This window comes from Oncorhynchus nerka, linkage group LG21, assembly GCF_034236695.1.
Source record: "Oncorhynchus nerka isolate Pitt River linkage group LG21, Oner_Uvic_2.0, whole genome shotgun sequence".
Taxonomy (NCBI): domain Eukaryota; kingdom Metazoa; phylum Chordata; class Actinopteri; order Salmoniformes; family Salmonidae; genus Oncorhynchus; species Oncorhynchus nerka.
In genome coordinates this window covers 35,634,033-35,658,267 of record NC_088416.1, presented here as the reverse complement: position 1 = coordinate 35,658,267, position 24,235 = coordinate 35,634,033, and the positions used below count along the sequence as shown (strand labels likewise).

Sequence of the window (24,235 nt, the reverse complement as noted above, 5' to 3'; positions counted from 1 at the left end):
CTCTAAACCCGTCTGTAGAACCCTGTGGTCTACTCACGTTCCACTACTCTCTAAAACCCGTCTGTAGAACCCTGTGGTCTACTCACGCTCCACTACTCTCTAAACCCGTCTGTAGAACCCTGTGGTCTACTCACGTTCCACTACTCTCTAAACCCGTCTGTAGAACCCTGTGGTCTACTCACGCTCCACTACTCTCTAAACCCGTCTGTAGAACCCTGTGGTCTACTCACGTTCCACTACTCTCTAAACCCGTCTGTAGAACCCTGTGGTCTACTCACGCTCCACTACTCTCTAAACCCGTCTGTAGAACCCTGTGGTCTACTCACGCTCCACTACTCTCTAAACCCGTCTGTAGAACCCTGTGGTCTACTCACGTTCCACTACTCTCTAAACCCGTCTGTAGAACCCTGTGGTCTACTCACGTTCCACTACTCTCTAAACCCGTCTAGAACCCTGTGGTCTACTCACGTTCCACTACTCTCAAAACCCGTCTGTAGAACCCTGTGGTCTACTCACGCTCCACTACTCTCTAAACCCGTCTGTAGAACCCTGTGGTCTACTCACGTTCCACTACTCTCTAAACCCGTCTGTAGAACCCTGTGGTCTACTCACGCTCCACTACTCTCTAAACCCGTCTGTAGAACCCTGTGGTCTACTCACGCTCCACTACTCTCTAAACCCGTCTGTAGAACCCTGTGGTCTACTCACGCTCCACTACTCTCTAAACCCGTCTGTAGAACCCTGCGGTCTACTCACTCGTTCCACTACTCTCTAAACCCGTCTGTAGAACCCTGTGGTCTACTCACGCTCCACTACTCTCTAAACCCGTCTGTAGAACCCTGTGGTCTACTCACGTTCCACTACTCTCTAAACCCGTCTGTAGAACCCTGTGGTCTACTCACGCTCCACTACTCTCTAAACCCGTCTGTAGAACCCTGTGGTCTACTCACGCTCCACTACTCTCTAAACCCGTCTGTAGAACCCTGTGGGTCTAAACCCGTCTAGAACCCTGTGGTCTACTCACGCTCCACTACTCTCTAAACCCGTCTGTAGAACCCTGTGGTCTACTCACACCCCACTACTCTCTAAACCCGTCTGTAGAACCCTGTGGTCTACTCACGCTCCACTACTCTGTTTTAACCTCTGTCTTTCCTCTCAACTCACTGCACTTTCCTGTGGTGGGAACGCGTCACAGTGGAGAGAGGTGAGACATTTGTGTGTGTGTGTGTGTGTGTGTGTGTGTGTGTGTGTGTGTGTGTGTGTGTGTGTGTGTGTGTGTGTGTGTGTGTGTGTGTGTGTGTGTGTGTGTGTTTGAGTGCGTGAGTGTGTGTGTGTGTGTCACAAAGAGGACACAGACATCTCTGATTGCAGAGTTGAATATAAGTATTACTTACTATGATGGTGTTACAGTAAGTCAAGTGATGGTGTTACAGTAAGTCAAGTGATGGTGTTACAGTAAGTCAAGTGATGGTGTTACAGTAAGTCAAGTGATGGTGTTACAGTAACTCAAGTGATGGTGTTACAGTAAGTCAAGTGATGGTGTTACAGTAAGTCAAGTGATGGTGTTACAGTAAGTCAAGTGATGGTGTTACAGTAACTCAAGTGATGGTGTTACAGTAACTCAAGTGATGGTGTTACAGTAACTCAAGTGATGGTGTTACAGTAACTCGAGTGCCAAAGTTAACGTCTGCCTTTGCTTTGTCCTCAGCTGCTACCCCCTGGAAAAAAAAATCAGGTACAAATCACAAACTCCTTTCATGCTTTGTGTTTTTATCTGTTAAAACTGCAAACGTCTCTGCTAGCCAGTTAGCATTCAGTCAGCTTACTGGGTTTTTCCGTATCCTTTCAGAATTCGAGTCTTCACAAGTTACAGAGAAGAAGAGGACAGTCTATCAGATGGCTTTGAGTAAGAGACGTCATATGCATGTACAGCATCAGGGGAATAGCCGGGCTTTATTTTTCACATATCAAAAAATTCCCCCTCAGTGGGTGGATGTGTGGTGGAGTGTTTGTTGGTTTGATTTGACCCTCTCTCCTCTCCCTCACCCTTTCCCTCCTCCACTCTGTCGCATCCTCTTCTCTAACTCTATACCACTTGCTCTCGCTCTCTCTCTCTCTCTCCATCTCTCTCTCTGTCTCTCTCTCTCCATCTCTCTCCGTCTCTCTCTCTCTCCATCTCTCTCTCTGTCTCTCTCTCTCTCTCCATCTCTCTCCGTCTCTCTCTCTCTCCATCTCTCTCTCCGTCTCTCTCTCTCTCCATCTCTCTCCGTCTCTCTCTCTCCATCTCTCTCTCCATCTCTCTCTATCTCTATCTCCGTCTCTCTCACTCTCCGTCTCTCTCTCTCTCCATCTCTCTCTCCGTCTCTCTCTCTCTCCACCTCTCTCTCTGTCTCTCTCTCCGTCTCTCTCACTCTCCGTCTCTCTCTCTCTCCATCTCTCTCTCCGTCTCTCTCTCTCTCCATCTCTCTCTCTGTCTCTCTCTCTCTCCACCTCTCTCTCTTTCTCACTGTCTCTCAGATAAGCTAGATGAGATCCTGGCAGCAGCTCAGCAGACAATCAGCACCAATGAGGGGCAAGGGACGCGGGGTCAGGGGGCAAGGAGAGACAGGAGCCGGGGCTCCTTTTACGCCAATGAGGTGTGTGTGTGTCGGCGTTGCGTGTGTGTGTGCGAGCGCTCGTGTTCACTAGTGAGATCACCTGTCATGAGGTTGAGAGAAACAGTTTGTCCTGTAGTGTTCCTATGGTAACACCCACATCTTTAGGAGATGCTACACAATGTCATTCAGTGGGTTAGCTTGATGCAACACCCATACAAATAAGATTGATTTGACTGCCTAAGCTACTATACTACTAGATATGAACTATTTTACAAATAATTGACAACTCTTTCATGAATAGTCAAGCTATTTTATTCACTTACAGTACCACAGTCTGCAAAGTTTATTCTGTTATATAAGTTCTGTCCTTTCTGAACATTGTCCTCTGCTCCCTCTTCCCTCTCTTGCTGTTCAGCCAAATTACGACCAATCAGAAATGGGGATGACCGGGCTGGGCTATGACCGCGCCCAGTTCACATCAGGCCACGCCCCTCCACACGGTATGCTGCGACAGAAATCCATCGGTGAGGCTGTCTGTCTGGCAGGCCCTCTGGCCGGCCTGTCCGTCTGTCTGTCCTCTAGACTCTTAAAGGCCTGTGCTGTAACACTGTCTGCAGCTGTAGCATACCATGTGCTTCTCGTCTGCCTGTTCTGTCTCTGTCCTGGTTCATGTTGTAGTATGCTTCTGCTGTGGAGAATAGCAGTTTATATGTGTTGTACTGTACTAAAATGCTTGTAGGCTGATACACTGTTTGTAGGAGCTGTTCATCACAGAAGCTGGAACTGTGGTTGAATGTGACACAGCTAAAGACGATGGACTTCTCCTGTGACTCGCCAAGTTAAAGGCAGGATAACATCTCACCCTGTTGGCAAATGACCGTTGCTGTACTTTTACCAGTATATACAGAATGATATTGTTGGTCATCATCTCTGCTAGAGGACAGACAGGCTTACAGGTGAATGAGAGGACCGCCTGACAATTAGACAGACAGAGTTACAGATGAATGAGAGGACCGCCTGACAATTAGACAGACAGACTTACAGATGAATGAGAGGACCGCCTGACAATTAGACAGACAGGCTTACAGATGAATGAGAGGACCGCCTGACAATTAGACAGACAGACTTACAGATGAATGAGAGGACCGCCTGACAATTAGACAGACAGGCTTACAGATGAATGAGAGGACCGCCTGACAATTAGACAGACAGAGTTACAGATGAATGAGAGGACCGCCTGACAATTAGACAGACAGACTTACAGATGAATGAGAGGACCGCCTGACAATTAGACAGACAGGCTTACAGATGAATGAGAGGACCGCCTGACAATTAGACAGACAGACTTACAGATGAATGAGAGGACCGCCTGACAATTAGACAGACAGGCTTACAGATGAATGAGAGGACTGCCTGACAATTAGACAGACAGACAGACTTACAGATGAATGAGAGGACCGCCTGACAATTAGACAGACAGGCTTACAGATGAATGAGAGGACCGCCTGACAATTAGACAGACAGACTTACAGATGAATGAGAGGACCGCCTGACAATTAGACAGACAGACTTACAGATGAATGAGAGGACCGCCTGACAATTAGACAGACAGACTTACAGATGAATGAGAGGACCGCCTGACAATTAGACAGACAGACTTACAGATGAATGAGAGGACCGCCTTACAATTAGACAGACAGACTTACAGATGAATGAGAAGACCGCCTGACAATTAGACAGACAGACTTACAGATGAATGAGAGGACCGCCTTACAATTAGACAGACAGACTTACAGATGAATGAGAGGACCGCCTGACAATTAGACAGACAGGCTTACAGATGAATGAGAGGACCGCCTGACAATTAGACAGACAGGCTTACAGATGAATGAGAGGACCGCCTGACAATTAGACAGACAGACTTACAGATGAATGAGAGGACCGCCTGACAATTAGACAGACAGGCTTACAGATGAATGAGAGGACCGCCTGACAATTAGACAGACAGACTTACAGATGAATGAGAGGACCGCCTGACAATTAGACAGACAGGCTTACAGATGAATGAGAGGACCGCCTGACAATTAGACAGACAGGCAGTTACAGAGACAGACATACAGACAGTTACACAGACAGACAGTTACAGAGACAGACAGACAGTTACAGAGACAGACAGACAGACAGTTACAGAGACAGACAGACAGACAGTTACAGAGACAGACAGACAGTTACAGAGACAGACAGACAGCCTCCCACATTAATCATCTGTTCTTTTGTTCAGCAGTATTTTCTCTGTACCATTCCTCTACCCCGTCCCTCACCCATCTGATCACTCTGCTCTGTGTCTATCCTACATCCCTATACCTCAGTCTCTCACCCATCTGATCACTCTGCTCTGTGTCTATCCTCCATCCCTATACCTCAGTCCCTCACCCATCTGATCACTCTGCTCTGTGTCTATCCTCCATCCCTATACCTCAGTCTCTCACCCATCTGATCAGTCTGCTCTGTGTCTATCCTCCATCCCTATACATCAGTCTCTCTCCCATCTGATCACTCTGCTGTGTCTATCCTCCATCCCTATACCTCAGTCTCTCTCCCATCTGATCACTCTGCTCTGTGTCTATCCTCCATCCCTATACCTCAGTCTCTCTCCCATCTGATCACTCTGCTCTGTGTCTATCCTCCATCCCTATACCCCAGTCTCTCCCATCTGATCACTCTGCTCTGTGTCTATCCTCCATCCCTATACCTCAGTCTCTCACCCATCTGATCACTCTGCTCTGTGTCTATCCTCCATCCCTATACCTCAGTATCTCACCCATCTGATCACTCTGCTCTGTGTCTATCCTCCATCCCTATACCTCAGTCTCTCTCCCATCTGATCACTCTGCTGTGTCTATCCTCCATCCCTATACCTCAGTCTCTCTCCCATCTGATCACTCTGCTCTGTGTCTATCCTCCATCCCTATACCTCAGTCTCTCTCCCATCTGATCACTCTGCTCTGTGTCTATCCTCCATCCCTATACCTCAGTCTCTCTCCCATCTGATCACTCTGCTCTGTGTCTATCCTCCATCCCAATACCCCAGTCTCTCCCATCTGATCACTCTGCTCTGTGTCTATCCTCCATCCCTATACCTCAGTCTCTCACCCATCTGATCACTCTGCTCTGTGTCTATCCTCCATCTCTATACCTCAGTCTCTCACCCATCTGATCAGTCTGCTCTGTGTCTATCCTCCATCCCTATACATCAGTCTCTCTCCCATCTGATCACTCTGCTGTGTCTATCCTCCATCCCTATACCTCAGTCTCTCTCCCATCTGATCACTCTGCTCTGTGTCTATCCTCCATCCCTATACCCCAGTCTCTCCCATCTGATCACTCTGCTCTGTGTCTATCCTCCATCCCTATACCTCAGTCTCTCACCCATCTGATCACTCTGCTCTGTGTCTATCCTCCATCCCTATACCTCAGTATCTCACCCATCTGATCACTCTGCTCTGTGTCTATCCTCCATCCCTATACCTCAGTCTCTCTCCCATCTGATCACTCTGCTCTGTGTCTATCCTCCATCCCTATACCCCAGTCTCTCCCATCTGATCACTCTGCTCTGTGTCTATCCTCCATCCCTATACCTCAGTCTCTCACCCATCTGATCACTCTGCTCTGTGTCTATCCTCCATCCCTATACCTCAGTATCTCACCCATCTGATCACTCTGCTCTGTGTCTATCCTCCATCCCTATACCTCAGTCTCTCTCCCATCTGATCACTCTGCTGTGTCTATCCTCCATCCCTATACCTCAGTCTCTCTCCCATCTGATCACTCTGCTCTGTGTCTATCCTCCATCCCTATACCTCAGTCTCTCTCCCATCTGATCACTCTGCTCTGTGTCTATCCTCCATCCCAATACCCCAGTCTCTCCCATCTGATCACTCTGCTCTGTGTCTATCCTCCATCCCTATACCTCAGTCTCTCTCCCATCTGATCACTCTGCTCTTTCTATCCTCCATCCCTATACCTCAGTCCCTCACCCATCTGATCACTCTGCTCTGTGTCTATCCTCCATCCCTATACCTCAGTCTCTCACCCATCTGATCACTCTGCTCTGTGTCTATCCTCCATCCCTATACCTCAGTCTCTCACCCATCTGATCACTCTGCTCTGTGTCTATCCTCCATCCCTATACCTCAGTCTCTCTCCCATCTGATCACTCTGCTCTGTGTCTATCCTCCATCCCTATACCTCAGTCTCTCTCCCATCTGATCACTCTGCTCTGTGTCTATCCTCCATCCCAATACCCCAGTCTCTCCCATCTGATCACTCTGCTCTGTGTCTATCCTCCATCCCTATACCTCAGTCTCTCACCCATCTGATCACTCTGCTCTGTGTCTATCCTCCATCTCTATACCTCAGTCTCTCACCCATCTGATCAGTCTGCTCTGTGTCTATCCTCCATCCCTATACATCAGTCTCTCTCCCATCTGATCACTCTGCTGTGTCTATCCTCCATCCCTATACCTCAGTCTCTCTCCCATCTGATCACTCTGCTCTGTGTCTATCCTCCATCCCTATACCCCAGTCTCTCCCATCTGATCACTCTGCTCTGTGTCTATCCTCCATCCCTATACCTCAGTCTCTCACCCATCTGATCACTCTGCTCTGTGTCTATCCTCCATCCCTATACCTCAGTATCTCACCCATCTGATCACTCTGCTCTGTGTCTATCCTCCATCCCTATACCTCAGTCTCTCTCCCATCTGATCACTCTGCTCTGTGTCTATCCTCCATCCCTATACCCCAGTCTCTCCCATCTGATCACTCTGCTCTGTGTCTATCCTCCATCCCTATACCTCAGTCTCTCACCCATCTGATCACTCTGCTCTGTGTCTATCCTCCATCCCTATACCTCAGTATCTCACCCATCTGATCACTCTGCTCTGTGTCTATCCTCCATCCCTATACCTCAGTCTCTCTCCCATCTGATCACTCTGCTGTGTCTATCCTCCATCCCTATACCTCAGTCTCTCTCCCATCTGATCACTCTGCTCTGTGTCTATCCTCCATCCCTATACCTCAGTCTCTCTCCCATCTGATCACTCTGCTCTGTGTCTATCCTCCATCCCAATACCCCAGTCTCTCCCATCTGATCACTCTGCTCTGTGTCTATCCTCCATCCCTATACCTCAGTCTCTCTCCCATCTGATCACTCTGCTCTTTCTATCCTCCATCCCTATACCTCAGTCCCTCACCCATCTGATCACTCTGCTCTGTGTCTATCCTCCATCCCTATACCTCAGTCTCTCACCCATCTGATCACTCTGCTCTGTGTCTATCCTCCATCCCTATACCTCAGTCTCTCACCCATCTGATCACTCTGCTCTGTGTCTATCCTCCATCCCTATACCTCAGTCTCTCTCATCTGATCACTCTGCTCTGTGTCTATCCTCCATCCCTATACCTCAGTCTCTCTCCCATCTGATCACTCTGCTCTGTGTCTATCCTCCATCCCTATACCTCAGTCTCTCACCCATCTGATCACTCTGCTCTGTGTCTATCCTCCATCCCTATACCTCAGTCTCTCTCCCATCTGATCACTCTGCTCTGTGTCTATCCTCCATCCCTATACCTCAGTCTCTCTCCCATCTGATCACTCTGCTCTGTGTCTATCCTCCATCCCTCTACCTGTCTATCCTCCATCCCTATACCTCAGTCTCTCACCCATCTGATCACTCTGCTCTGTGTCTATCCTCCATCCCTATACCTCAGTCTCTCTCCCATCTGATCACTCTGCTCTGTCTATCCTCCATCCCTATACCTCAGTCTCTCTCCCATCTGATCACTCTGCTCTGTGTCTATCCTCCATCCCTATACCCCGTCCCTCACCCATCTGATCACTCTGCTCTGTGTCTATCCTCCATCCCTATACCCCAGTCTCTCACCCATCTGATCACTCTGCTCTGTGTCTATCCTCCATCCCTATACCTCAGTCTCTCTCCCATCTGATCACTCTGCTCTGTGTCTATCCTCCATCCCTATACCTCAGTCTCTCTCCCATCTGATCACTCTGCTCTGTGTCTATCCTCCATCCCTATACCTCAGTCTCTCTCCCATCTGATCACTCTGCTCTGTGTCTATCCTCCATCCCTATACCTCAGTCTCTCTCCCATCTGATCACTCTGCTCTGTGTCTATCCTCCATCCCTATACCCCAGTCTCTCCCATCTGATCACTCTGCTCTGTGTCTATCCTCCATCCCTATACCTCAGTCTCTCTCCCATCTGATCACTCTGCTCTGTGTCTATCCTCCATCCCTATACCTCAGTCTCTCACCCATCTGATCACTCTGCTCTGTGTCTATCCTCCATCCCTATACCTCAGTCCCTCACCCATCTGATCACTCTGCTCTGTGTCTATCCTCCATCCCTCTACCCCAGTCTCTCACCCATCTGATCACTCTGCTCTGTGTCTATCCTCCATCCCTATACCTGTCTCTCTCCCATCTGATCACTCTGCTCTGTGTCTATCCTCCACCCCTATACCTCAGTCTCTCTCCCACCTGATCACTCTGCTCTGTGTCTATCCTCCATCCCTATACCTCAGTCTCTCTCCCATCTGATCACTCTGCTCTGTGTCTATCCTCCATCCCTCTATCTCAGTCTCTCTCCCATCTGATCACTCTGCTCTGTGTCTATCCTCCATCCCTATACCTCAGTCTCTCTCCCATCTGATCACTCTGCTCTGTGTCTATCCTTCATCCCTATACCTCAGTCTCTCCCATCTGATCACTCTGCTCTGTGTCTATCCTCCATCCCTATACCCCAGTCTCTCCCATCTGATCACTCTGCTCTGTGTCTATCCTCCATCCCTCTACCTCAGTCTCTCTCCCATCTGATCACTCTGCTCTGTGTCTATCCTCCATCCCTATACCTCAGTCTCTCCCATCTGATCACTCTGCTCTGTGTCTATCCTCCATCCCTATACCCCAGTCTCTCCCATCTGATCACTCTGCTCTGTGTCTATCCTCCATCCCTATACCTCAGTCTCTCTCCCATCTGATCACTCTGCTCTGTGTCTATCCTCCATCCCAATACCCCAGTCTCTCACCCATCTGATCACTCTGCTCTGTGTCTATCCTCCATCCCTATACCTCAGTCTCTCTCCCATCTGATCACTCTGCTCTGTGTCTATCCTCCATCCCTATACCTCAGTCTCTCTCCCATCTGATCACTCTGCTCTGTGTCTATCCTCCATCCCTATACCCCAGTCTCTCCCATCTGATCACTCTGCTCTGTGTCTATCCTCCATCCCTATACCTCAGTCTCTCTCCCATCTGATCACTCTGCTCTGTGTCTATCCTCCATCCCTATACCTCAGTCTCTCACCCATCTGATCACTCTGCTCTGTCTATCCTCCATCCCTATACCTCAGTCTCTCTCCCATCTGATCACTCTGCTCTGTGTCTATCCTCCATCCCTATACCCCAGTCTCTCACCCATCTGATCACTCTGCTCTGTGTCTATCCTCCATCCCTATACCTCAGTCTCTCTCCCATCTGATCACTCTGCTCTGTGTCTATCCTCCATCCCTATACCTCAGTCTCTCTCCCATCTGATCACTCTGCTCTGTGTCTATCCTCCATCCCTCTACCTCAGTCTCTCTCCCATCTGATCACTCTGCTCTGTGTCTATCCTCCATCCCTCTACCCCAGTCTCTCACCCATCTGATCACTCTGCTCTGTGTCTATCCTCCATCCCTATACCTCAGTCTCTCTCCCATCTGATCACTCTGCTCTGTCTATCCTCCACCCCTATACCTCAGTCTCTCTCCCACCTGATCACTCTGCTCTGTGTCTATCCTCCATCCCTATACCTCAGTCTCTCTCCCATCTGATCACTCTGCTCTGTGTCTATCCTCCATCCCTATACCTCAGTCTCTCTCCCATCTGATCACTCTGCTCTGTGTCTATCCTTCATCCCTATACCTCAGTCTCTCCCATCTGATCACTCTGCTCTGTGTCTATCCTCCATCCCTATACCCCAGTCTCTCCCATCTGATCACTCTGCTCTGTGTCTATCCTCCATCCCTCTACCTCAGTCTCTCTCCCATCTGATCACTCTGCTCTGTGTCTATCCTCCATCCCTATACCTCAGTCTCTCCCATCTGATCACTCTGCTCTCTGTCTATCCTCCATCCCTATACCCCAGTCTCTCCCATCTGATCACTCTGCTCTGTGTCTATCCTCCATCCCTATACCTCAGTCTCTCTCCCATCTGATCACTCTGCTCTGTGTCTATCCTCCATCCCTATACCTCAGTCTCTCTCCCATCTGATCACTCTGCTCTGTGTCTATCCTCCATCCCTATACCTCAGTCCCTCACCCATCTGATCACTCTGCTCTGTGTCTATCCTCCATCCCTATACCTCAGTCTCTCTCCCATCTGATCACTCTGCTCTGTGTCTATCCTCCATCCCTATACCTCAGTCTCTCACCCATCTGATCACTCTGCTCTGTGTCTATCCTCCACCCCTATACCTCAGTCTCTCACCCATCTGATCACTCTGCTCTGTGTCTATCCTCCATCCCTATACCTCAGTCTCTCACCCATCTGATCACTCTGCTCTGCGTCTATCCTCCATCCCTATACCCCAGTCTCTCTCCCATCTGATCACTCTGCTCTGTGTCTATCCTCCATCCCTATACCTCAGTCTCTCACCCATCTGATCACTCTGCTCTGTCTATCCTCCATCCCTATACCTCAGTCTCTCTCCCATCTGATCACTCTGCTCTGTGTCTATCCTCCATCCCTATACCTCAGTCTCTCTCCCATCTGATCACTCTGCTCTGTGTCTATCCTCCATCCCTATACCTCAGTCTCTCTCCCATCTGATCACTCTGCTCTGTGTCTATCCTCCATCCCTATACCCCAGTCTCTCTCATCAGTCCTTTTCATCCCTCTCTTGTATCTCTGTCTGTGGTGAACTGCAGGGGTGACTGAAGAGGAGAAGTCCCATCTCAATCCTCCGGCCATGAAGTTTGCCCGAAGTCTCTCGGTTCCCGGCCCAGATGACATCCCCCCGCCCCCCACCACCGCCCCGCCAGACCCCCCCTTCTCTTCTGCCCCACCACTGGGCTGGAGAGGGGGCAAGTCTTCCCAGCAGCCCTCTGTGGCCGTGTCCCAGTCCACCTCCACAGCAGCCCACTACCAGCTCTACTCTCAGTCTGTGCACTTCACCCACGGGGGCCGCGAAAGGGCAGGGGGGCCCAGTACCGGCGCTGGAGGAGGAGGGGTGGACCACACGCACCAGTACTCTAATGCCCCCGCCCACGCCGCTCAGAGCAGGACTGCTTCTAGGAAAGGGGGCTACCCAGGGGAGCCTGTTGGATCAGGAGGGGGAGGAGGAGTGGGGGTGGGCAAGGCTGCAGGTCTAAGGAGGGGCTACAGTAACGCCGCCCCACCTTCAGGCAGTGCCACAGTGATGCCCCAGCAGCAACAGACCACCCAGAGCCAGCCGCAGAGGGCAGACCGCATTGCGGCTGGGGGGGCTGGAGAGGGAGTACCTAAAGGAGGGGGGGCGCGGAGAGGGAAGGGCCCTCTGGTAAAGCAGTCCAAGGTGGATGACCTGCGGGCTGGCCAGGGCACGCTGGGGGGCAAGGCCCCAGTGGAGAAGAGCTCCATCCCCATCCCCACCATCATAGTCAAGGCCCCCTCCATCAGCAGTGGCAGTGGCCGCAGCAGCCAGGGCAGCAGTGTGGAGGCTGAGCCCACCCCCCCAGGGGAGACCGACAGAACCCAACCCCCCCACGGACCCCCTTCCACCCCAGCCCCGCCACCCCCTGCTCCTCCCTCCATCCCGGCCCCTCCACCACCCTCCTTCCGAGGCCAGGATAGTGACTTCACCAGCCAGTTTGGGGCGGCCATCGTGGGCGCAGCCCGCCGGGACAGGGAACGCTTCCATGAGGCCCGCAGGAAGAGCGCCTCCATCTTCATGTCTGCCGAGGAGGAGGTGGGGCCAGGGGGAGGAGGAGGAGGAGGAGGGGGGGCAGGTAGGACACAGACCTCTCAGCAGCAGCAGTTCAGCCCCCAGTCCGGTGGCTCCCCCCCACGCCTCCGGCCCTCCAAGTCCATCGACGAGGGCATGTTCTCTGGGGACACCTTCATCCACCACACCCGCAGCATGCCCCCTGCCTTCGGCCTGCCAGAGTACTCCTCCCCGGCTCCAGACTACCAGCCCAAGTCTGTTCCGGCTGACTTCTACGGGGCGTCAAGCCGGCAGCAGGTCCCCTCTGGCACCACCTTCATCCACCCCCTGACAGGAAAGGTCCTGGACCCCTCGTCCCCCCTGGGTCTGGCCCTGGCTGCCAGGGAGCGGGCCCTGAAGGACGACGGCAGGATGAGGAGGGAGAGAGGGACCGAGCACCAGTTTGTACGACAGATGTCCAGTGTGGTGACATTCCCCTCCCAGGCCACCTCCCCCACACCGGCTTCCTCAGCCACCCATTCCTCCAGCTCCTCCTACCTGGTCACCTCCTCCTCCCTAGCCGCCACCACCTCCTCCACCAGCCGACCCCCCTCCCCCAGGATCCTCAGGGGTGCAGGCTGGGGCGAGGAGGGGGGAGGAGGGGAGCGGGAGGGTGGCGGGGCCAGAGAGGGGCTGAGGGTGCGCTTCTCTGAGGACAAAACAGTCCACACACATCACTACCAGTCCCAGCACTACCAACCCTCCTACAGGGAGGAAAGACAGAGGGAGAGGTCGAGAGAGAGGTCAAGAGAGAGGGAGAGGTCGAGAGAAAGGGAGCGGGACAGAGAGGGGTACATGAGGCAGCAGACAGCCCCTACCCAGCAGCCCCCTCAGCTGTCGTCCCAGCAGCCTTGCCAGGCCTCGTTTCTGAGGATGGCGAGTGAGGCAGGCTACATCCTGTCTCTCACCCCTCCATCTCCCCCCGCTACAGCCGCCCCGTCTCTCCCACAGGGGGGAGGGGGTTCCGGGGGCAGTGGCCTCATGGTTCTGCCGCCCCCTGCCCCCTCTGTGGATGTGGATGATGAGTTTGTGTTTGCGGACCCACTGCCCCCTCCACTGGAGTTTGCCAACAGCTTTGACCGGGGTGGAATGTCAGGTTACACACACCGTGCCATTATCAACAACCTGGCCTCCCGCCAGCAGCAGCCCCCACCACCTCCCCCTCCTCCCCCACCACCCCCTCCAAAAGACATGTTTATCAGTGGGTTCCCGGCCCACACACCCCTACCCTCCCCACAGGCGGGGGACTCTACCACCTCCAGCCTTACCTCCTATGACAGTGAGGTGGCCAACCTGACCCAGTCAGGAAACTCCCCCACTCAGACATCACCCAACCCCCTTCCTCCACCCTCACCCTCTGGCCTCCAGCCCACAGGACCCCCGCCTCCTCCCTCTGTCTCCCCCCACCCCCACCCAGCTCCTTTCACAGACCCTCCCTTGCCATGACCCACTCTCACCACCTCTACAACAGCACGCACACCGGGCGCTCCTCTCCTTCCCATGGGCGTTCCTCCCACACTCCTCCTCCCAAAGGTCGCTTCTCCCCACCCAGGGTCACTCCTCCCCCACCCAGGGTCGCCCCTCCACCATCCATAGGAGCTCGTCCCCCACCCAGGGTCGCCCCTCCACCATCCATAGGAGCTCATCCCCACCCCTCCTCCCCACTCCATTGCAGGTTCCCCATCCTACCGTGGTCCCCCTCCCATCTCCTCCACCGCAGCCTCCTCTGGCCCCTTCCAGGGCTCTGCAGCCCTGACCTCCACCGCTCCCTGTACCACCACCACCACCACCACCACCGCTGCCACCACCACGAGGACCTCAGTCCAGCCCCACCAGGACAGGACACACCCAGCCCCCTCTGCTTCTACAGCGGCCGGCCGCAGGATAGGGGAGCACCACCCTCACCCCACAGCCAAGGCAGGGGAGTCCCAGGAGACGGTGGTGGACTCTGGGATAGAGGAGCTGGACAGCCGCAGCAGCAGTGATCACCACCTGGACAACATCCTGGCCATGAGCGGAGGAGCCAGAGAGAGGCTGGAAGAGAGGCTGGAGAGAGGGAGGGAGGGAGGAGGAGGAGTGGAGGGAGACAGGGCGGGAGGAGCAGACCTCCTGGAGTCGTACATGAGCTACCTGGACGGACAGACGTTTGACATGCACAACGCCACAGCCGCCGTCTCCACTTACCCCAAATCAGGCAGGTTCAGGGAGGGGGGGCGTGCGGCTGAACTACGCAGAGAGACCGGTACCGCCCTGCCCTCCTTCCAGTCACACAGACGGAGGGAGGAAGAGGAGGAGGAGGGCGAGGAAGGAGAGGAGGAGGACGATGGAGGACGGGAGGGTTATGGGATGACACAGAATTTGGGGCGTCCCACGTCACCCTACTTTGACCGGCCCCGGACCCCTGAGATGAAGCCTCTGTGGGGGTCAGAGGGTCAGTTAGTAGGGGACCAGGGGACCTACCTGGAGGGCCGGAGGCTGTACCCCCCCATATCCAGCATGAAGGCCAGCATCATCAATGAGCTCAGCAACAAACTGCAGCAGAGAGGGAGCCAGAGATCACTAAGTAGACACAGGTACTCGCTATGATATGTTAGAGGATATTTGGTGAGGTTGTGTGTGTTGATACAGGTAAAATGACTACAGTTATATTATCTTCAGTAGACCATAGATTTCAGTACAAAGGCCTACATGTTTTACTTGTACATCAGTGGAGGCTGCTGAGGAGAGGATGGCTCATAATAATGTCTGAAATGGAGTCAAACCATGTGTTTGATGTGTTTGATACCATCTCACTGATTCCACTCCAGCCGTTACCACGAGCCCTTCCTCCCCAATTAAGGTCCCACCAACCTCCTGTGTTGTAAACATCAATCACACAGCGATCTCTTGTCTTGGCGCTACTTGTGTATTTTGTGGGAATGGGTGAGTGAGTGAGTGAGTGAGTGAGTGAGTGAGTGAGTGAGTGAGTGAGTGAGTGAGTGAGTGAGTGAGTGAGTGAGTGAGTGAGTTTTACTGTGTGAATTCTTCCCCATTTTTATGTCCCATGCTTTTGTCTCCGTCTGCTTTATGTCTCTCCTCCACCAGAAACAGGTAATTACACTCCTCCTTTCTCACACACTGTCTGTTTGACTGGACATAAAACATGTCCCCTTTCTTCAATTTACTGCCTGTGTTTCAACGGCCAGAGAAAAGAGAAGCAAGTTCCTGTCTACTCAGCACAACTTTAATAGCAATTAGCTGCTGTTAACATCCTGAGCCTCATATTGATAGCCTCAATCTAACAATGTCTGTCTTCAGGTGTAGGCTACTAGTGAATAGTGGTGGTGAGGTTGGGTAAGGTATTATGAATAGTGGTGGTGAGGTTGGGTAATGTGTTATGAATAGTGGTGGTGAGGTTGGGTAAGGTATTATGAATAGTGGTGGTGAGGTTGGGTAATGTGTTATGAATAGTGGTGGTGAGGTTGGGTAATGTGTTATGAATAGTGGTGGTGAGGTTGGGTAAGGTATTATGAATAGTGGTGGTGAGGTTGGGTAATGTGTTATGAATAGTGGTGGTGAGGTTGGGGTTATGAATAGTGGTGATGAGGTTGGGTAATGTGTTATGAATAGTGGTGGTGAGGTTGGGGTTGGGTAATGTGTTATGAATAGTGGTGGTGAGGTTGGGTAATGTGTTATGAATAGTGGTGGTGAGGTTGGGTGAGGTTGGGTATTATGAATAGTGGTGGTGAGGTTGGGTAATGTGTTATGAATAGTGGTGGTGAGGTTGGGTTGGGAATAAGGTAGGTTGGGTAATGAATAGTGGTGGTGAGGTTGGGTAATGTGTTATGAATAGTGGTGGTGAGTGGTTGAGGTAATGTAATGTGTTATGAATAGTGGTGGTGAGGTTGGGTAATGTGTTATGAATAGTGGTGGTGAGGTTGGGTAATGTGTTATGAATAGTGGTGGTGAGGTTGGGTAATGTGTTATGAATAGTGGTGGTGAGGTTGGGTAATGTGTTATGAATAGTGGTGGTGAGGTTGGGTAATGTGTTATGAATAGTGGTGATGAGGTTGGGTAATGTATTATGAATAGTGGTGATGAGGTTGGGTAATGTGTTATGAATAGTGGTGGTGAGGTTGGGTAATGTGTTATGAATAGTGGTGATGAGGTTGGGTAATGTGTTATGAATAGTGGTGATGAGGTTGGGTAATGTGTTATGAATAGTGGTGATGAAGTTGGGAATAGTGGTGGTGAGGTTGGGGGTTATGAATAGTGGTGGTGAGGTTGGGTAATGTGTTATGAATAGTGGTGGTGAGGTTGGGTAATGTATTATGAATAGTGGTGGTGAGGTTGGGTAATGTGTTATGAATAGTGGTGGTGAGGTTGGGTCACGGGTTATGAAGAGCCCCTCTATGTACCGTAGGTACCGTATGTGTCATTGTCATTCCTTCTTTTCTGTCCCTAGGTTTTCAGAAGACTCCGCCTCGGCCCTGAGCCCCCCCTCAGTTCGTTCCCTGTCCCCTCCCTATCCACCACTCCCAGCCCGCCCTGTCCCTGTCCCCCACCCCTTCCTCCCAGTACCCCAACTGGAACCGTCCCCCGTCCCCCAGCCCCTGTGGCTGCCGTACAGCCCCTCCACGCTCCCACTCCCCCTGTCCTCCCCCACCTACTCCCCTTATCCCACCTCCCTAAACACCGGCCTGTGTATCGCACCAAAGCCCTGGAGTTCCAGTTCATTCCAAGTAGAGAGTCCAGGAAGGCAGAGTCCCACCACCTGCAGCGTAGGAGAGCCCCCAGTCCCCTCATCTCCCCCTCAGAGAGGCCCAAACTGGGTCCCCCCGCCCCTCCTCCCTCCCCTCCTCCCCACCACACCCCTCTACAGCAGCCTCTACGAGCTCCGCGGCTCTATGACCCCGCCCTCACCCGCTAACCACATGGGGGACCCCTACTTCTCCCCCTCCCCTCCTCTCTTCGCCACCTCTGGCGCCCCTCCTCCCCCAAACGCCTCCCTGTTGGTGTCTCGCTCCCTCTCCCCCACACACTTTTTATCTGGTAGCTCATCCCCTCCCCTGCACCCTCTCCCCGCTCCCCCCTGCCTGAGCTACCCCCACCTCCCTCCTCCATCACCCTCCAAGCCCTTTGCCTCCAAGCCACTGCCTTATTGGACCAAATACGACGTGGCTGATTGGCTGGGATACCTGAACCTGGGCGAGCACAGGGAGCATTTCCTGGACAACGAGATCGACGGCACTCACCTGCCCTCCCTCACCAAGGAGGACTATCTGGACCTGGGGGTGACGCGTGTCGGACACCGCATGAACATCGACCGTGCTCTGAAGAGAGTGACTGACAGGTAAGGGGAAGAGCGATGGATGGGTGAGAGGATAAGAGTACAGAGATAGGCCTGTCTTGTAAAATAAACAAAGATAAAAACAAATCCTATGCCAGGTTGTAAACCTCTGCCTATCCCCCTCTCCTATCTCTGTCCTCTATCTCCTCTGTCACTCTTGTCTCTGTCCTCTCTCTCTTGTCTCTGTCCTCTCTCTCTTGTCTCTCTCATCTCTTGAATTGAAATCAGGCTCAAAATTCATGAATGTGTTATTCAGATAGTATGGCACTGGGGCAGCTCTTACTCTTGTTAAAGCATCCATTACTGGCTCAAACAAACAAAAAAACATGACTTTAGTCTCTCTATTCTTTCCCAAGGCTCTCCAGCTCTCCTTTTCCCATTTCTGCTCTGTCACCACGAGGAAGAAGGGATGATGGGAGTCGGAGCTGAGAAGACAAACAGAAAGAGAAAGGAGGGGGGATGGAGTCAGTGAGGGAACAGGAGAGAGAGGCCACAACTGCTGCTATCCATGATGGATTCACACAACAAAAGCAGAGAACCTGATTTCACCTAGAGGGAGGACCGATCAGGAAAAGAGAGGGGAAATGAGGGATGGAACAAGGGCTGACCAATGCCTGGTACTCAGGGCCTGGTTGCTGACTCACACAGATACACTCACATGCACACAAATACAGTAACACACACAAGCACTGACTCTAATGTCAACACACTCACACTACGAGGATGGAATGACAATGTAGATTGAGGCAACAAATAACAATAGGAGTAAAATAGTGACAAAACTTAGCCCAAAATATTGAGAGAAACAATCAAATGTTGTTTAGCTTTTTCATCTGAGCAGTTCTTAGTATTGTTGGGGAAAGAGAGAATGAGGATTGTCCTCATTATTAACACTAGTTAGAGCTTTCTCCACCTGTCTTCTCTGGGTAGCTGTAGTTCCTCCTCTCTACCCTAGGGTTAGGTAGCTCCTTCTCTCTACCCTAGAGTTAGGTAGCTCCTCCTCTCTACCCTAGGGTTAGGGTTAGGTAGCTCCTCCTCTCTACCCTAGGGTTAGGTAGCCCCTCCTCTTTACCCTAGGGTTAGGTAGCTCCTCCTCTCTACCCTAAGGTTAGGTAGCTCCTCCTCTCTACCCTAGGGTTAGGTAGCTCCTCCTCTTTACCCTAGGGTTAGGTAGCTCCTCCTCTCTACCCTAGGGTTAGGTAGCTCCTCCTCTCTACCCTAGGGTTAGGGTTAGGTAGCTCCTCCTCTCTACCCTAGGGTTAGGTAGCTCCTCTTCTCCACCCAAGGGTTAGGTAGCTCCTCCTCTCTACCCTAGGGTTAGGTAGCTCCTCCTCTCTACCCAAGGGTTAGGGTTAGGTACCTCCTCCTCTGTATCCTAGGGTTAGGTAGCTCCTCCTCTCTACCCTAGAGTTATGTAGCTCATCCCCTCTACCCAAGGGTTAGGGTTAGGTAGCTCCTCCTCTCTAACCTAGGGTTAGGTAGCTCCTCCTCTCTACCCAAGGGTTAGGGTTAGGTAGCTCCTCCTCTCTACCCAAGGGTTAGGTAGCTCCTCCTCTCTACCCTAGGGTTAGGTAGCCCCTCCTCTTTACCCTAGGGTTAGGTAGCTCCTCCTCTCTACCCTAAGGTTAGGTAGCTCCTCCTCTCTACCCTAGGGTTAGGTAGCTCCTCCTCTTTACCCTAGGGTTAGGTAGCTCCTCCTCTCTACCCTAGGGTTAGGGTTAGGTAGCTCCTCCTCTCTACCCTAGGGTTAGGTAGCTCCTCTTCTCCACCCAAGGGTTAGGTAGCTCCTCCTCTCTACCCTAGGGTTAGGTAGCTCCTCCTCTCTACCCAAGGGTTAGGGTTAGGTACCTCCTCCTCTGTATCCTAGGGTTAGGTAGCTCCTCCTCTCTACCCTAGAGTTATGTAGCTCATCCCCTCTACCCAAGGGTTAGGGTTAGGTAGCTCCTCCTCTCTAACCTAGGGTTAGGTAGCTCCTCCTCTCTACCCAAGGGTTAGGGTTAGGTAGCTCCTCCTCTCTACCCAAGGGTTAGGTAGCTCCTCCTCTCTACCCTAGGGTTAGGTAGCTCCTCCTCTCTACCCAAGGGTTAGGTAGCTCCTCCTCTCTACCCTAGGGTTAGGTAGCTCCTCCTCTCTACCCAAGGGTTAGGGTTAGGTAGCTCCTCCTCTCTACCCAAGGGTTAGAGTTAGGTAGCTCCTCCTCTCTACCCAAGGGTTAGTTAGCTCCTCCTCTCTACCCAAGGGTTAGGGTTAGGTAGTTCCTCCTCTCTACCCTAGGGTTAGATAGCTCCTCCTCTCTACCCAAGGGTTAGTTAGCTCCTCCTCTCTACCCAAGGGTTAGGTAGTTCCTCCTCTCTACCCTAGGGTTAGGTAGCTCCTCCTCTCTACCCAAGGGTTAGGTAACTGTAGTTCCTCCTCTCTACCCAAGGGTTAGGTAGCTGTAGTTCCTCCTCTCTTCCCAAGGGTTAGGTAGCTGTAGTTCCTCCTCTCTACCCAAGGGTTAGGTAGCTGTAGTTCCTCCTCTCTTCCCAAGGGTTAGGTAGCTGTAGTTCCTCCTCTCTACCCAAGGGTTAGGTAGCTGTAGTTCCCCCTCTCTACCCTAGGGTTAGAGTTAGGTAGCTCTTCCTCTCCACCCTAGGGTTAGTTAGCTGTCTAGCTCCTCCTCTCTACCCTAGGGTTAGTTAGCTGTCTAGCTCCTCCTCTCTACCCTAGGGTTAGTTAGCTGTCTAGCTCCTCCTCTCTACCCTAGGGTTAGTTAGCTGTCTAGCTCCTCCTCTCTACCCTAGGGTTAGTTAGCTGTCTAGCTCCTCCTCTCTACCCTAGGGTAAGGATTAGGTACAGTAGCTGTCTAGCTTGACTGTTGTTGGCTCCATAGCTGGCTGTTTGTTCAGATGTGTTCAGTTTCAGTAGAGACCTGTGTGAGTGAATAGAAATGTTAAGAGCTCTTTGTCTGAGTGAATGTCATTGCTGGAGCGAGTTATTGGGATGAATATTCATGTCCATATTCTGTAGTTCAGAATATGGGCATGAATGAGACAAGGTGGCAGCCTACATGTATGTCTTGGGTAATGTCGTAGGTGGAGTACCTCTAGTAGGGGTCAGTGTGTCATCAGCGGAGCCCCTACCTGTTGGACTGAATAATATGACTTGTCCCCTGTTGGAAAGAGCTTGATGGGTAAATCCTCACTTGACTGTAGTGGCTGTGACTGGAGGAAACCTGTCAGTATGACTGTGTGTGATTGGTTGTCTGTTTTTACCTCACTAATGGGACGGCTCCATGCTCACTGAAGGCCCTTCAATAAGGACCTGTAAACACATTCTATTTCTCTATAGCTTCTTTATCATCTTAAGTCTTATAACGGCATATTATATACAGACTGGTCACTGTATTACAAATCTGTAGCAAAAATAAGTGCCCAGACCAACAGCATAGAAATAAACACACAGACATGTACACCCTCTCACTCAATACACTATACTGGCACATACAAAAATACACACTTACAAATGCTCATGTATGTAATGTACACACATATTCACATTCTCTCTGCCACACACACACACACGCACACACTCTCTGTGTTTATGTTATAATTAATGGGACACCTTAAATATATTTGTTTGGATCCAAGATGTATCTGATACTAAAAGGGACTGTGATTTCGGAGATGGAGGGAATACGTGACATAAACAGTATCTCATTGAAGATTGACTCCATTTATACGAAAGACTTTCGAAGCATCGAAGCAACTGCTTTTCAACCGTTCTAAAGTTCTCTGTGCAAGGGATTGAGACTGAAAAGGAGGGGGGAGGGAAAGAGAAACAAACTGCCAAATCTTCCTCTTTCCCACCCAATCCCCCCACTCCTTCCAAAAACTCTTTCTACAGAAGCATGAGAACATAAACTGAGGCCCAAATGAGTGGGGGGAGAGATATGTTCTGTTTTAATACTACAATTGTTCTTACAACAATTTTTTTAACTTAAGATGGGTCTGGAATACTGCTATTGATATGAAGAGAAATATTGTTACTATTATCATTACTATCATCGTCCTTACTGTTATAAGGTGCAGTTCTCCGTTCTGCCTTTCATGGCTGAGGTGGCGCTCTTTTGCATTTTAGGCAATGTATTTTCATAATTTTGCCAGTAGTGTTAGTCGATATAATCCTATAAAATTGTTATGAGATTCATGACTGTAGGTCAAACTATGACACCATGGTGTCTAACAATTTAAAATGTATATAAATATAAAACTATATTGTTACCTCCAAAAATATAGAAAAAATATCTATTTAGTTTGATGTACAAAATGCTTTACATATCAAGGCTTTTGTCTAGTCATAAAACCACCACATTTACTTTGCCCTCTTGTTTTGGTATAATATTTTGAAATGGTTTGACTGATGTATGCTTCAGATTGACATTGAGGCCTAGATTCAATCCAGAGGGTGGAAGACCCGCGTTATAGCACGATTGGCATTTAAAGACAATGTTCCCGCATTCGCAGAGACTGCATTCACAGTAAACACTGCATTCCCAGAGACTGCATTCACAGTAAACACTGCATTCCCAGAGACTGCATTTGTCTGCTCAATTGGAAATGACCTCAATGTCAATTGCGCTATAACGAGGATATTCCGCGTTCTGGGTTGAATCTAGCCCTAAATATATTTTTATGCAAGAATTACTCTCCCATCCAAGCTTCCTCACTTTGAGGCAGCGTCTGTGTATAAAGCTGTGACTATACGTATCACTTTAAACCTCACTGTGTGGAAGCCAAAGTTAGATTCACTACATTGTCATTATTCACATTATTTTATGCAGATCAAGATGTAGCTATTGTGCCCTGGAAATGGCCACGAGACAAATGGTATTGTGAAAAAGATGCATATAATTATTCACATCAAATTTGTTTCTATTTTGTGCATTTCAAGTCATTATGGATCATTAAAGTAGTATTTTATTTGATATTTCATTGTTTATTTACTCATTTAAACATTAATTTATGTCAGGGCTATTCAACCGGGGGTTCTGTAAAACCCCCAAAGCAAAACGTGATTTTTATATCGCTATCAATAACAGAATAAACATTTTGAATTACATACCTACAGTGGAGAATATTTTACATTTACATTTAAGTCATTTAGCAGACGCTCTTATCCAGAGCGACTTACAAATTGGTGCTATCTTTATAATTACGTCAACTTTATTAATCAACTCCTAATATAGAGCAAATTACACCAGTGTCTGACATAGGCTTTGAAACAGCACACGTGTAGAAGTTTCCAGTGTGGCGAGTGCTGCTGGAAAGCTTTCTGGACTTGGACATCCATTTTTGGCAACACACAGCAAACCTTTGTTTAACCAGCTAAACAGTTGTTCTTAGCGAAAGTGTTTAAATGACCTATCTAGGTAATAGGCTGTGTTAGAGTTTACACTTCCTCTTCCAATTATGTGGAGAGTTCAAAATAATGGCAAATTATCTACCAAATCTATTTTTAAATGTTGATTACTTCACCTTTCCATTGTCAATCACCTGTTGAGAAGACGTAAAAAAAAAAAAATGTGCGATGGGGTTCCTGGGTCGCCTGGGAGGGGGTCCCTGAGCAAGGAAAGGTTAAATATCCCTGATTTGTCATTTTCACAGGAATTATACTATTGACCTATTTTCACCTTGCATTTAGTTGGATTGGGTGCTATCAGCTTAATCTGTTATCAGTTGGACATCTCTTTTCTCCATCACTAAAATTAAGGGCTCTTCCATTATCTCCATTTACTACTAAACACATTTGAGTCCTAAAACACATCCCCCAGCAGTGGGTGGGTATTGGCAGGTTACATGCATGAGTGCTTTCCATCTCACACTAATCTGAAGGAGGAATGTGAGGCCTTCAGATCCTTGTCCTTATGCCCACACACGCTACACACTTAAGCTGTTTACACAGGCGGAACAATTCAGTAACTCAGTTTGACAGATCTGAAAAAAAGTCTGATTTGTCAAATGACAAATTAGTGGGAAAAATTGGGGCTGCCTGTGTATACAGCCTTACATGAGCAGAGTTCAGGATGGGGAATGAGGTTGGTGATAGCAATAAGGACGATGAAAATAATGCTCATCCCAATTATGATACAAAAAATCTAACCCTAAAGTTCTAAAGAATCTGTCTTCCAAATAATGTTTCCAGTGAAGGTACAATGTTATTTAACTGAAGTGCTTTCTATACCGCTCGCTCCATTCCCTATGGAAGACCTGTTCTGCATGTCCTCCAGGCATCAACTCCCTGCA

At 50.2% G+C, this 24,235-nt stretch overlaps 1 pseudogene; it reads left to right on the top strand.

Moving 5' to 3' along the window:
* The window catches only part of LOC115127869 (SH3 and multiple ankyrin repeat domains protein 1-like), a 91,543-nt pseudogene extending 68,492 nt beyond the window's left edge, over positions 1-23,051 (top strand).
* The last annotated feature ends 1,184 nt before the right edge of the window (positions 23,052-24,235 follow it).